The sequence below is a fragment of the Rousettus aegyptiacus genome, unplaced genomic scaffold, assembly GCF_014176215.1.
Source record: "Rousettus aegyptiacus isolate mRouAeg1 unplaced genomic scaffold, mRouAeg1.p scaffold_m13_p_12, whole genome shotgun sequence".
Lineage (NCBI taxonomy): Eukaryota > Metazoa > Chordata > Mammalia > Chiroptera > Pteropodidae > Rousettus > Rousettus aegyptiacus.
In genome coordinates, this window is record NW_023416287.1 from 11,323,837 (window position 1) to 11,338,887 (window position 15,051).

At 41.3% G+C, this 15,051-nt stretch overlaps 1 protein-coding gene across 2 annotated transcripts in view; it reads right to left on the reverse strand.

Annotated features, from left to right (window-relative positions):
* Window positions 1–15,051, reverse strand: part of PKIG (cAMP-dependent protein kinase inhibitor gamma) — a 66,348-nt gene that overhangs the window by 34,177 nt on the left and 17,120 nt on the right. The window contains exon 1 of one of the 2 annotated variants that reach the window (XM_016152420.2): window positions 2,284–2,423. The exons of the other annotated variant lie outside the window; for it this stretch is intronic. The gene's annotated coding sequence lies outside the window, so the exon portion shown is untranslated. Of the gene's footprint in view, window positions 1–2,283; window positions 2,424–15,051 lie in introns of those variants that run through there. 2 annotated transcript variants of the gene reach the window in all.

Consider the following 15,051-nt stretch of genomic DNA (forward strand, 5'->3'; position numbering starts at 1 on the left):
CTCATTCTCTTAGAGATACATGCGAAAGTAGTCACTAATGAGATGAAATCTGTTACCTAACAGTAGGGGGGGGAAATGGCTGCGGGCAGAAATGAAATAAGGCTGGAATGGATTCCTGAAGCTGGGCAATGGGCTCTGCATATGTTTGAAAAATTTCCACATTAAAAAAGTTTGAAGAGCGAGACATAGCTATAAAAGCATATTATTTAAACTATAGAAAGAAAAATAACTAGAACAAACAGCTCACAGGATCAAAAGTACATACTCTTGGGAACAAAACAGGAGGGAAGGGAAAGAAGGGGTGGGGGCAGGAATGGCTGTTGTTTAGTGTAGGTTTTTAATGATATTTGACCTTAAAAAGAAAAAGCAACACTATGTACATTTGTCATTCTGACAAAAACTGAATTAATTTTTTTTTTAAAAAAAAAAAGAAAGAAATGAAGGTAGTATTATTTAACAAAATGGAGGTAACTACCGGAAGAGCTAAAAGCAGAAAAATTAAATGGCTGCCTCAGGGTGAGGTAATAAGCGGGAGAACGAAGCTTTTCTGTATTTAAATCTTTTAATGATGTTCATGTATTACTTTTATTTATTTATTTTTTTAAAATTATCTATTATTATCGGTTACTGCTGTCAGCTTTTCGCAGGGCTTTTTGCCGATTCTGACATCGACAAACTGAATGTTATTCCAGGTGAAAAATACTAAACTTCTCAGGGTGAATAGCTCCACATGTAATGTGACAATAACTATTATTGCTACTTAACTACTGTTGTCTACCATTTGTAGGTGCTTTATATTTGTTATTTCTAATATGTGTAGCACTCCTGCAAGGCAGGTACCAATATTCCCATTTTACAGATGAAAAAATTGAGGCTGAGAGACATTAGCCACTTGCTTGGGGTCACAAAGCAGGCCAGGCTTGGGGGACTCTTTCCATAACCCTACTACGTTTCTCCTTTACAGTCTACTGGTTGGTTCCATGCAGTCCAAAACGTACTTTTACATAAACTTCCTCATCAACTCCATGAAACAGGAGAGGCGAGATTACCCTCACCTCACAGAGAAGAAACTAAAGGTAAGAAAACTTAGGTAACATGCCCAAGAATCGTTCATCCCTTATCACTTGTCCCCTCAATAACAAAATGTCGAGTTATTCATAACTTCCTCATGGGCATCTGACATAAGAGTCATTGTTAACAAATGCAGATGAAACAGGAATTTAAGAGACTTATTTTTTCCAAAGGAAATACGGTAATACACCATGGAATGTCCTCGGTTGTCTAATGTCAGCATTTTGTTCGAGTCCCCAAAGGGGCTCTCAAAATGTCAGTGCATAGGCAGCTCGCAGCAATTCCTACCACCACTGCCACTCCTCCTGGCTCCAAAGGAAAGGAATGAGCCATGCGTGCTTCGGCCCTGAAAAGAGAATGCCTATCTCCTAAATCTACTTCTGTCAATGGCCATGTGGCCCAGGACTTTTTATAGTCGCCAAGAATCTTAGATCCTGCTACTCCGGAGCAGAGGCGAGTTTGTAAAGCTGCACAACAGGCTGTGGAGGGGTGGAGCTAAAAGTGGGGAACCGAGGGGCCTGCATATCTGGCCCCTGGTTACCTCAAGCCCTGGGTAGCTGATGGCGCTGCCTGGGAGGGAAGCAGTCCAGGATATGGGCGCGAGATCCAGGAGCCTGGCGTGAGATGCCGCTCCCCGGGCTGTCCTGGCATCTGAACAATGGCCAAGCAGCAACGAGGGGGAGGAAGCTGTTTACTTGAGTTCCAACTATTAATAGCACCAGCAATCTGCACATATTTGGATGACAAATTTCTGAGCTTTAAGTGAGCGATGCTCTGCTTCTGGACAATTTCACCAAACACATTCACTCCCCACACCTGCTCCCTAACACATGTTGCCCTCGGGATGTTTTATTTAAGTGGCTGAGTTGAAAAAAGATTATAAAAAGAAACCACATATTAAGGACAAGTGACTTTTAATCCATTTGCCTACAAGTCTAAACTACATAGTATTATTTTCCTTACGACTTGAGCCGAAGGTTGAACTTTAATACATGTGTATTCTATAAACAAATACAACTGAAATACTAACAGCGCCTGAATGAGTTCCCTATTTTAACACGTACTAAACATGTAATGATGCTGAACCCTGCTCAAGATCTATAAAGAGGATGTTTGTTATGACAATTTCCATAGGATGATGAAAGGCTTTTACAGAACAGATCCAAAAACAGATCCACATACACATTCCAAACAAATGACATCATTACCCACCGATTCTGGGGCAGAAACAGTTGCAGTGTCCCGAGCTCCGCAAATGTCCCCTCTCCCCACTGCATGCCAAACAGGAGAGAGGTTTGACTGTAACAAAAAGATGTGCAGAGCCGTCTGCAGTTTTAACTCACAGAAGGTATTACGTACCCCTGCCAACAAATCCGCTTGCAAAAACCAGCCTACCTCTAAAAGCTGCCTGTTTTTCTAGCAAAAGCAATGTTGATTAGCCAGCTCCCGAGCCAGGCACGATGGCCTAATTTCTGAAGGGGTGTTGTTAATCGTCGTGTATATTGGCTAAATTGTTGGAGACGTCCAGTCCTGTCACATGATGCAGACAGGAACTAGCATAGAAAGAAACAGCAGCAGGTGAGAAGAAAGGTTAATAGTGTGTGTGTGGGGGGGGGGCGGTCATGCTGTACAGTTAATTTAAGGAGAAGGAACAGGAAAGACTGGATAAGCTTTCAATACCCCACTTCGAAAAATCAGAAGACCAGTGCTGGAGAGGGTCAAAGAAACATGTCTACACACCGAGGGAATGTAAATCATTTTAGAAATTTTTTTGCAGGTCGATTTGTCAATAGTATATTGACCAAAACTTTTAATGCATGTAATCTTTGACCCTACAATTCTGTCTCTAGGGATTTAAAGAATATCTTCTTCATTCAGAGCTTAGCTGAAATGTCAGCTCTTCAGGACTTCCCCAAACCACCCGACCTAAAGTAACCACCCGACCTAAGGTAACCACCCGACCTAAGGTAACCACCCACCCGCCTATCACATCATTCTCTTTGGTCTGCACGACACTGCTATTTTTCTTGTCCATTAATTTTTTTATTGTCTGTCTTTCACTGCTACCTCCTCATCCCAACAAAATGTCAGCTTTATCAAAGTAGGGTCTGTCTAATATACTGCTCTTCCTATATATTGGACATAGCCGGAAACTTTACATGATCATCATTTAAATCTTACAGCTATATGAGGTTTCTGTTATGATTTCATTTTAAACATGAGCTACTGAGGCACAGCTTAAGTCTAGTGAATGGCCAGTAAGTGACAGTAGCAATACAAACACTGGTGTGTATGGGCTACAAAGCCATGCTCTTAACCACCTCTCTCAAAAAGAATCCAAAGTTTCACTGTGCATGCTTTTTGACCAAGCAATTCTAGTTTTGGACATTTATTACTTAGAGATCATCAGACAAGAATACAGTGTTATAGACGTCTTTACTCACTGCAGATTGCTTATAGCAGCAAATATTGAAAATATGTTTAGGCAAGTCACCAGTTAGCGATAAGCCTCAAGTGTACTTTTGGTAAACAAAGGCCCCCGTCTCAGAGACTCTGAGGATTTAATGGGAGAATGTACAGTTCCTGGCTCATAACATTTTGCTGTTGTTGCTTATGTGCATTTCAATCTCTAAAACGATATCACTATACTAAATAGTTAATAAATAAAGGCTGTCTCTGGACAGCAGGGGGATTACAGGGGGCAGGAAGCCATTAACTACACTGTATACTTCCATGTGATTCTAATTTCCATAAAATGCATAGTAATGTTATCTCATTAAAAATAAACATATTATTTTTAAAAAGAGAACGAAGAAAATAGAACTGTAGGAACTTAAACAGAGGTGTGGATTCAGTGTATGGGGCGGTGAGGGAAGTTAGCAAATCTCAAAGCAAAAATGTCCCTCCTCTTTTATTCTGTGTAAGGACAAGCCTTTCAAAGTGCTGAGGGTCCCGTCCCACTGTGTTGCAGGCACGTTCACAGTGGCGTGAAGGACATGCTCAATGAGAATATAGACCTACAGAATTTGGGATGGCCTCATGAGATTGGAGACGATGTTAAAATACATGTACAAAAAAGAAAAGTTCCTTAAACCTTACATCTGCCTTCTAAAGAGAAAGACTCCTGTCAAATGGAAAGCAGTTTGGGCTGCTGACCTGTTTTGGGGTTCTGCCATGCAAAAAAATAACAGAAATAAAACACCAACATTTAAAATAATTTGACAGAGTCTTCGTAGACATAGACATACAGACACAGACAAACGGACACACACGCACACGCACACGCACACAATGACAGAGGAAAAAAAAAGCGTGAGGTGTCCAAGTAGCTCTGCACAATAAAGAAACAAAGAACTGGAGTTCCAGGGAAAATCTGTGAGGAATAAAAGGGGACAGGAGCGAGGGGCTGGGAAGATGGCGCTCGTCTAGAATTGCTGACCCCTTCCTGGGACTCCCAAGTCATCGGCAAAGCTGGCGATAAATAATACTTACAAGTGCCTTTTGGTCTTGATGGAAACCATGGAAGGGGCCGAGTTTCGATTCTGAGCCAGCAGGTCCGAGAAACAGAGCAAGAGACAGAGATAACCAGGAAGGAGAATGTAAGCCACACCTTCGCCCCCAAGGAATCTCCAGAATCTTAAGGATAACGCCGGGGCTTCTACAGGGCATGAAACAAAGGGTCAAGTGATCTGATGCAGATCTGAAAGTACGAAACATACCTGGGTTATATAGGGCTTACTTATCAAGTGGGACCAAGGAACGCACTGACCTGTGTGAGTGAAAATAAGTTGACTAGATTACTCCTCCCCTTCGAAAAGCTTTTCGCAGCCTGTGCAGTGGTTCCCACTCATTTTAGGGCACATATTTCTTTGAGAATATGACGAAAGCTAAGATGCTATTCTTCGAAAATGCGTGTCTGCAAATGAACGCAATTCCAAGGGGTCTGCGGAACCCCTGAAGGCTATCTGTGGATCCGCCACAGGGATGCAGTTCTTGACCACGTTCAAGAACTCCTGCTCTAGGGAAACCACGAGAGTGTTGATAGATGCTGCTTGCAGTTTAGGCGGGAGACTGAAGAATACTGCCAACATTCATTCCTTTGGAAACACTTGTTGGCGATCTGATACACCACATCCTGAAGGTATGAAGATAAATGCACTGTGATCGTTGTACTAGACGGTACAGTGAGTTAAAATGAAATGAGGGAAGGAAAGAATCAAACAGATCACTGTACTAGTGTGGGGGATAAGTGAGACTAACTCACCCCCCAACTTCTTTTTTTTGGCTCTAGGACTTACTAACTACAATGTAACAAGAGGTAGCATGACTAACAAGCAGAGGAAAGCAACCAGGGGCCGGCATTTTAAATAACCAGCCTGCTCTTCTATGGCCTTTTTGATTTCCCTCTGTGTCTGCGGAAAAATATCTCAAACAAAACAGAACTCAGAGCTCTTTAATAAACAGTAACCATGAAATTTTTTTTTTTTTTTGTAAACATCACTTTAAGGAATTAACTAAAAGATTGTTCTTAGCATCTAATGCTAAGAGAAGCCTGCAATCACATTGTTGGTCTGCATTCTTAGATTAGCAAATACTTATTGAGCTCTGAAATAATAACCACGTCTGCTATCTGCATTGCTTGGGGGACTTTCTCGCATAGACTGTTCCTATCTTCTGTAACACTATCTCCTTTAAGTGCTTATACTCCCAATTAATAGAAGAAGAAAAGGAAGCAAAGCAAGGCAAAGTGACTTGCATAGGGTCATTTATAGCTAGTTAAGTCCTACAGCCAGAATCAGAATACAGATGGCCCTAAGCTAGAAGGGAAAATGGCAGTAATGACAGAAACAGGGAGGCCAGAGAGGTAGTAGCCAGCAGGCATACAGAGTGGAGAGAACATGTTAAGGTGACTCTGTTAAAGCATGGGTGTTGAAATCAGATGGACGTGAGGACAAATCCCAGTTTGGTCTCCACTTATCAGCTGTGTGACCTCAGGCAAATCACTTAACCTCTCTGACTCCTGGTCTCTCATTTGTAAACTGCGGAATAGAGGCTATCTCATTTAAATGCAGAGAGGTAGAGGTTAGAACAGAAGGTAGACAGAGAAGTGGAGAGGTGCTGATTTCTTCTTCTTTTACAGAGATTCAAAGTGAGTGGATTAAGACGGCCATTTCGGCCAATAGATGAACTAAATATCCAGTAATCCTTCTTCCAAAACACCTCCGATGCCAGGCGCTATCACCCTAACAAATGCATGGCTGAGCTTACAAGCGAGCATGGGAAATTTTCTGAGGCCAAATCAGAAGCATAAATCCAGTAGATAAGCAAGCAGCACCGCTGTGAAAGACAACGGCAATTCTAACAATACAGAGCTACTTATCTAAGTTAACTGTTTAAAATGACAAATGAAGAAAAAAAATGTGTGTGTGTGTGTGTGTGTGTGTGTGTGTGTGTGTGTAGCTTATTCAGAATTTTGGAGGTAACCACAATTACTAAAAACTATTAAAGTAAAAAACGAGTAGCTCGCAGGAGAAAGCCTGGATACGTGGGAGTTTTTCTGTTTTGTTTTACTTTTTTCTTTGTATCTTTCTGTTCTATCTGGGTGTTTATTTTTGTGTATATGTATTAACTTGTATAATTTTTGTTAAATTGGCAATGGAAGGAAAGTCAGTAATCATCTGCCATCACCTACCATAATAAGCAGTAATGGAATGAATAATATAAACCTCAGAAGAAATTGTCTTACGACTAAAATATTCTGCTTTAAATGTGCCTTATCAAAGATATTTTTTTGTAATGATAATACCCGGTGTTGTGGAGATATGGGAAAATGTAGGTGAGAATGGAAAACCCCCAAACATTCCTAAAAGGCAATTTCATAACATACTGAAATCCTTACCTTACATGCATGAGGCGTATATGGGAACTCTCTGTACTTCCTGCTCCATTTTGTTTGAACCTAAAACTGGTCTACAAAATAAAGTTTACTAATTAAAAAAAAAAAGTGTACATGTCCTTTCACCTCATCATGTCGCTGAGCATTTGCCCTAGAGAAATCATTACAGATGTATGCAAAGACTTGATGTTACAGTAATCTGTGTGTGTGTACCCAGATAAGGTAAACATGTTATGATCTCGTGTGTAACCCAGATAATGCAAACCCAAAAAATGTAAACATGTTTTGATTACCTGAAGTGTGTAAACATAGTTGGATTCAGTAACATAAACAGACAACCCTGTGGCTTGGTTGATAAGACACCGATGACATCATCATAGAGTATAAAACAAAGGAAACTCTAATGCAGACTTAGAGAGCGTTCTCCCCATCCTCCCGGGACTATGTTCCTCCGTCTCTTGGTTCCTGACTGCTCTGCTTTGAAGAAGAGGCCTCTGCTGATCGACCATCGCAGATCGACAGCATCCGAGCCAGCATCGACTGGTCACTGCTTAACATGTGTTTTGTCTCCACCAGCACCGCCGGGTGGCCCGCTAGGACTGAAATCCATCAGGATCTGGTATGATTAAACTTGTGTGATGCTCTGGCAACTATTTGTGTGTGTGTCGTCCTTGTTTAGTTGGTTACTCACTGCGCTCGTTATATACACGTATCTCAGACGAAGTGCTCTCTGATGCTCGTACTGGCTGGGCCTTAGGGAGCAGGTTGACCCACCTGTGCACACATCCACGGAGAAGTTGGACACTTGACCTAAGGTTGTTCACTTTGGCACTGCTTAGAATTAGTGAAAAACTGAAAACAGTCCTAAAAGTCCACAATTGGGAGTGCCTAAATAAACCTTGGAACTTTTATAGAATGGAGTATCACGCAGTCACCATTAGTGATGCTACAGAAGACTATCTAATGACATGGGGGGGGGGCAGTCTAATTTTGAAATGTTAAGGCGTATATAGGAAGGTTTCATATTTGGAAAAGGGAAAATAGTATTTTGCATAAAAAAGAACAGATGAAACAGTAACACTGCAAGGTAATTTTCATTTTCTTCTTTTAGGCTATTGGTATTTAAAATTTTTCTACAAAGCATTATTTTTGTAATAACACAGAATTCTATAAAAAGAAAAATATAAAAAGCTATTTTTAAGTTCCTTTCGACGATACATACCAAGTACTACAAATATGTACACACTCTTATAGTGAGAGACATTTATAACAGTTGTATATAACAGTGAAAAAAATGGAAATAATCAAAAGATCAACTACATCGCCTGGCCGTTAAAAATGGTGGAGAGACATGGACCACACTCTGCCAGCCAAGCGTGGTCTCTGGGGTCCTGCTCCTGCCCTCTACTTCCCTGGCCTGGCCCAGCAGGTGTGTTGCCAGCCTGTACCTGGCACAGGGGGTGGGCACTGGGGCCATTCTGACGTGCAGAAGGTGCACCTGGAAGTGGGAAGAAATGAAGTCTTCAAGCTCTGTTCAGGCATCTCAGGCATGATGCAAGCCACCTGAGAACTGCAATGATCATGATGAGCATAAGGTTAGAGGAAAGGAGGAAAGCAGGCGGGGAGCTGGGAGGGGCAGGCACAGGAAATAAAACAGGAGGATTTTTAGAAAAGCCAGACGGAGACAACGGAGTATGAAGTGAGACGGAAGTGCCCTGAGCAGCCTCTGAGCCCCTCAGCCAGAGCCCTCCTTCAAACGCTTTAATGAGACAATCACAGAGAAAGGACTCCAGAGCTTTCTTCTCATTTCCCATGACTGATGGTATTGCTCCTGGCAGCTCAATGACAATCATACATCCAGTGGATTTCAGTACAATGAAAGATTAGATCACGAATAAGGCTATCAGTCCAAAGAACTAAAGGTAACTTCAAACTAATGTGCACTGATGCCATGATTTATAACAGAGACTATTTATTAAAGAGCTGCAATGAGGCTATTGTGTCCACAGATGAAAATTCTTCACCAGGAAAAAATTCCAGGCCTGAAGCAAAGCAGTATTTAAAAGAGAGCTGACTTGCAAAAGATAAAAGGGATCCTCCTCCCCTCCCCCTTGGGCAGGACAAAAGCTGTTGGTGGGAAGATAAAACTCTGCAGATGCTTATGTTTTTAAAAGTTTTTAAAAGCCCCAATTAGGAAAACAAAAAGAAAGATGATATACTTGAAGATAAATTTAAACAAATTAGAAAGGGCTGGCCTTTTCTGTTAGAGGAACTGGAGAAAGCAGGCCAAGGAGCTCAGTGTGAATTTGAAAGAGGGCTACACTGGGACCCCTCCACCCTGCGGATCCTGTGATAGAGAAACAGGCCACTGCCTTGTAAGACGGGGGAATAAGACCAGAAGACTTCGGTCTGGACTGAATATATTACATGGGTTCAAAGAGAAGAACAAAGTTATACCTGCATTACGGTCCCCACAATTCTTATGCACCTAACTACTCACTCCATATTTGCAAATAACAGCAGGGACGATTCTGATTTAATTGACTTAACTTACAAGAAAGACTGATCTTCCAACTATTCTCCAGCATCCAATTGTTTCTGGCCATATCCCAAGATTATCCACATGTATGGCAGAGTTTACTAGACTCCTCACAATAGAATTCTTTATAAACTAGAGACACCATCATCTGAAGCTGAGGACTGGAAGGGACACTTAATAAAAGACAAAAAAATAAAATGAAAATTTAATTACAGAAATAAAGCCAGTTGGCTCTTCAGACTCTAGTAATCGAGACAGGCTCACAGCAGCACCGCAAGCACTAATAAACGCTGGCACTCCAGTGGACGTTTTTTTTTTGACTGAAGGGGCTCCAGTGTCCCAAAGGAACCTTGATGAGGACATCGTATTACTCAGGGAGTTGCGAGAGGGCCGGAATGAACATCTGAGCACTGACTGCCTGTCCTAGTCTCTTAAGACCCTCTTACACAGACAGTATGTTCTGAAACAAGTAACTGATAATCTTAAAGAACTCATGCAGCAAGTAACTCCTGTTGCAACTACTCAACCCTGCCGCTGTGGTGCAAAAGCAGCCACAGACAATGTGCAAACAAATGCACATGGCTATGTTGCAATAAAACTTTATTTACAAAAACGAGTGGCAGGCTGTAGTTTGCTGATCCCTGTATTAGAGGACAGGATGCTGATAGTCAACAGCATGAAGTATTAAGAGAGGTTTTTTTTTGGTTTTTTTTTTTTTTTTTTTAAGAATTTTTGACTTTATTTGAGCCAAACTGACCTCAAAAGAGTTTTCTAATCATCTACGCTCATCTGAAATGAAGTCCATATTAAAGGCAAAGCTATTGCAAACTTAGTGGTTGCTGCTGGAGACCAATGAGGATGAATGAAGAATGTAAAGATCATGAACTGTATGTGCTAGCTGCATCTCACTGCACTGGAGACCGACCTTCAAGAAAATGACAGGCTCATGTCAGAGGGCAGTTCCGGGGCCTACTTTCTGATGTCCAATATCTAAAGCATTTGTGCTGAAGACATGAGTCAAGCCAGCAGTGCTGTTTTCTCTAAAACAGTCCCCTGGAGTGTGGCTGGGCACTTCTCATGGAGCACTGTCCCTGCTTTATTCCCATCTGTGTATATATGGACCGAGACCAGGTCATCGACTTCCTGGAGGCACGCCTGCACACACATACACACACACACAGTGGAACATTATTCAGCCATTAGAAAGAAGTAAATTCTGCTATTTGATACAACATGGATTAATCCAAAGGACATTGTATACATGAGAAAACCCAGGCACAGAAAGATAAATACTCTACGATCTTACTTACATGTGGGATCTAACATAGAAACAGAAGAATGGTGGTTTCCAGGGGATTGAGAGTAGGGGAGATGGAGAGATGCTGGTCAAAGGGCAAGAGCCTTCAAGTATAAGATGATTAAGTTCTAGGGACCTAATGTACAGCACGGTGACCAGAGTTAATCATACTGTGTTGTATCCTTGAAATTTGTTAAGAGAGTAAACAAAGATTCTTACCACACACAAAGGTAGCTATTTGAGGTGATGGATGTGCTAAATTAACCAGATTGTGGTAATCAGTTCACACGAAGTATACGTATGTCAAATCATCACACATACTTAAAATGTACACAATTTAAATGGTCAATTATGCCTCAATAAAGCTGAAAAATTTTAAAGATAAAAACAATCTTAACACATGAGGAACAATAAAATAATCGACATATGCGAACACAACAGGCAGGCATACTAAGATGAAAGAAATACTTTGAGAATTCCAGCAAGATTCTTTTCAGATGAAATCCTTAAGTACTGCTGTAAAACTCTGGGTGATGTTAACCTATCTGGGCCTAAATTACTGTGTAATTTACCCAAAACCAACAGGATGGTATCTCTGAATTTAGACACAGAAAAATACAAGGCAGTCTGGATACTTAGAAGGATTTAGGTTAAGGTCAATGTGTAGAAAAACATTTACAAACGTATATAAAACCTACTGAGCTTGGGAAGCTTTGGAGAAAAAAAACTTCCTATAAATGTATTTCAGAGTGTTTTGGCAGTGAACTTTTTAAAAGGAAAAAAAAGGGAGGTGGAGAACAGACCTGGATTTCACAATATATTTTTATGTTTGCTTATTTGTTTTTAATAAGTACAAAAACATTTCCTAATTATAGACACTGAGGATAATCCTAACCATAATCTTTTTTCTTTCTTAAAGAATAACGACAACAAAAATAGCACAGTAACACATTAAATGATTTCTGGCGTCATGTCAAAAATCCAGATATTGAAATAGAACACTTAAATTATATAAGCTTCAGTAAATCCCTAAAACCCGAAACTGTAACAATATTTTAAAACCCTACTCTTAGAAAAAGGAAACCATCTTGTGTACTGTAGGTAACAAAACTAAATCAATACGGTGATTATTTCCCTGTGTTTGGCAATGAAGTTGGCAGAAACACCTGCCTCTGGCCGGGCATGCCTTTGGGAGGCTTTCTTCAAAATGCAGGTGGCTTAGGGGTCTCCAGGAAGACCTTGAAAAACCACAGTCTTCTGTGTTCTGTGCAGATACTTTGGATCCTACAAAGCATTTAGGGGGTGGTCCTCTGCTAAAAAAAAAAATTAGGAAAATGGAGATCCCCATCCATTTCCAAACTGGGTTCCACTGCCTACCAGCGAACAACCACCTACCTGTTCCAGTCCTGTCCTACTGGTGCCCCTCCCCAACGCAGGGGGTTCTAAGTCTGGGCCCTGATCTTAATATCGGGTTAAAAGTCCTTACTCATAATGGGGTGCGCTTACATAGGTGTATACACTTGTCATGAGCCATTTCAGTGTATGTAAAATTTACCTTATTTAAAAATTTGTTTAAATTAATAAACTAATCCACAATGCTCTGCAGATCTGGCCCTGCCAGCTTCTCCAAATTTACCTTATGCCAAATGTCCTCCTCACTCGACTGTCCTTTGGTTAAACTGGAACCTATTTCGCTTTCTCCACCAGCAAGCTCTTTCCCACCTCAAGGCCTTCGTGCACACGTGGCTCTTTCTGCCTGGCCTCTCGTCAGCCATCCCTGCCCCACCGCTTGCTTCTAATCGACGCCTCCTCATCCAGCCAGTTTCAGCTGGGGTGGCCCTTCCTCCAAGAAGCCCTCCTACCTCTCTTTATCCTCATGCACGTGCGGGTGCTCACATGTGCAGGCCAAGGCACTTCTCTGCCCCCTGAGCATCTTCCACTCCCATCACCGAGCACTACACGCATTAGATATGAGGTCCATGACAACAGGCACCACACCTTTATTATGCACTGTTGTAGCCCATCTGGCATATCACAGATGATCAGTAAGTAGTCATTTAATGAATGTCAAATGAAGGCATAAGGAAATTCGTCATCTGATCTATAACTTTCCTTCCCCATTTTGCTGGATCTAATGTACCATCTCAAATGCAATGGTTAAGGCATCATAGCTCTGGCTCTAATTCTGCTCAGGCTTCCTAGTCTTAGAAGAATTCTCAGTTCAATGGGATTTAAGTTAAGGTGACACATGTTTAGTCAATTAAAAGGTACATTTCAGGCATTTGCTCTCTCAGCCAAATGAACTGATTTGTCTAGACAAGGTTTTTACACGAGGTTTGAAGTGAGATGGTCAGCCACATGACGTTGGTCATTCTGGCCACTCTGGGGCGGCGTGGATGTTAACCTTTCATGAGGTGGAATTAATGACATAACACCTCCAAGCTTTCAATTTTGGAAAGGGGAAAAAACAAAACAAAAAAACGACTGAATTCCCTAAAAATTCTCTCCCTTGCAAGGTTGTTAAGAGGGGTGGGTGGGAAAACGAGAAGGATGAGTCAGTGTGAGTCAGCGCTAAGTAAAAAGCTCTGCTTCTGGTAAACAGTTTGCTCTTTTACAGACAGGATAAGGATTACCGACTCCCGCTGCTAAAAATACACAAATAACAGGTGGTATACATTATATAAGTAATTTTGAAACAGAGACTCAGATCACTGACTCGACAAAGGGAACAGTTAGTTAATCAGAGATGGGCCAGACCTTCCCCAGTACCTGCTTCCTCTCTGAGAAGCCCAGAGACTAAGCAAGCATTTCCTTTAAGACGATTAAGATCCTAAATAGTCCTACTGCACTCAAGTGACCTAAAAGAATGACTTGAGCTTACTTACAAAACTACCATCTACTATGTGCCAATAACTGTGCCTAGCACTTCATGTAATTCATCTTTAAACTTAAAACGATCCTGTAAGATTGGTATTATTACCAATGTTTTATAGATAAGGAACCTGGAGCTCACAGGGTAAGAGGGTAAGTGATTTACCCTAGGTTGGTTATTCAGTGGTAGTGCCATGATTGGAATTCAGATCTAACTTGGAAGTGCTTGTTTTCCTGTATCGCAAACTCCATTCAAAACTAAGTTAATCGTCATATGAATCACCATGTGCAGGGCAATGGACCAGGTAGCACAGGGGACACAGGAAATTAGAGGCCACTCCAATGATCAAGAAAGCACAGTTAGAGGGAAATGGGATCACTGGGAGAGATTCATTTCTCTCTTTCCAGAATCTTGAACAAGGTCTGGGAAATTATTACTGAAATATATGTGGACGATCAGGAAAACAAACACACAATCAAATACAGCACAAGGCAGTCTGTGGTTAGTGTCATGAGAGAGAGAGTGCACTGTGGGTGTTTAGACTATATCTTGATGTGAGGTTCCAAGGAAAATCCAGGAGCTACAGGGCATTTCAGATAAGCTTGACAAATGGCCTTCGACAGGCAACAGTGAAAAATAAAGAGATCAGGGGAGTCCAGGGAGCAATATAGTTGGGATAAACCCTTCAGCACCTCCAGCAAAACAGGAAGAAATAAAGGTGAAAAAGGAAATTGTGTGGGCCCTGAATCTGCTTCAAGTCTCTTTACATAGAAAAGCACAAGAATTACAAATATTTCCTAGATGATTCAAATCACTCAAATCACGAGACATACTTACTGGTTAAATAAATCAAGAACTGTCAAATAGCCTTTCCAGAACAAAGTGTGGTGGCGGAGGGGCTTATAACTGAACAAATGAATGAATGTTAACACTTTGATCTAGGTGCTTGACACAGATGCTCAGTCTTTAAACAATTTTTTTGTATGTTTGAAATTTTTCATAAAAAAAAAAGCTGGGGGAAAATCTATCTGGCTTTCATTAAGTGAGAGGTCCTAATGGAGGCTAAAAGCACAGACTCTAGAGCTCTGTGACCTTAGGCAGGTTACTTTCCCGCCCTGTGCCTCGGTTTCCCCATCTATAACATGAAGATAATAGTACCTACTTCACAGTTGTTATAAGAATTAAGTAATTTAATAAATGGAAGCTGCTTAGAACAGCGCTTGGCACAGAGAAGCACTGCTGAAGTCACAGCTATTATCATCACACCTCAGTAAACAGTCACCCGACCACACACCTGCCCATCTCTCCATTCTGAGTTATTCGAACAAGCAGAACGCCTAGACATTCCTGACCGAGAGTTTTCACAATGCTTCCTT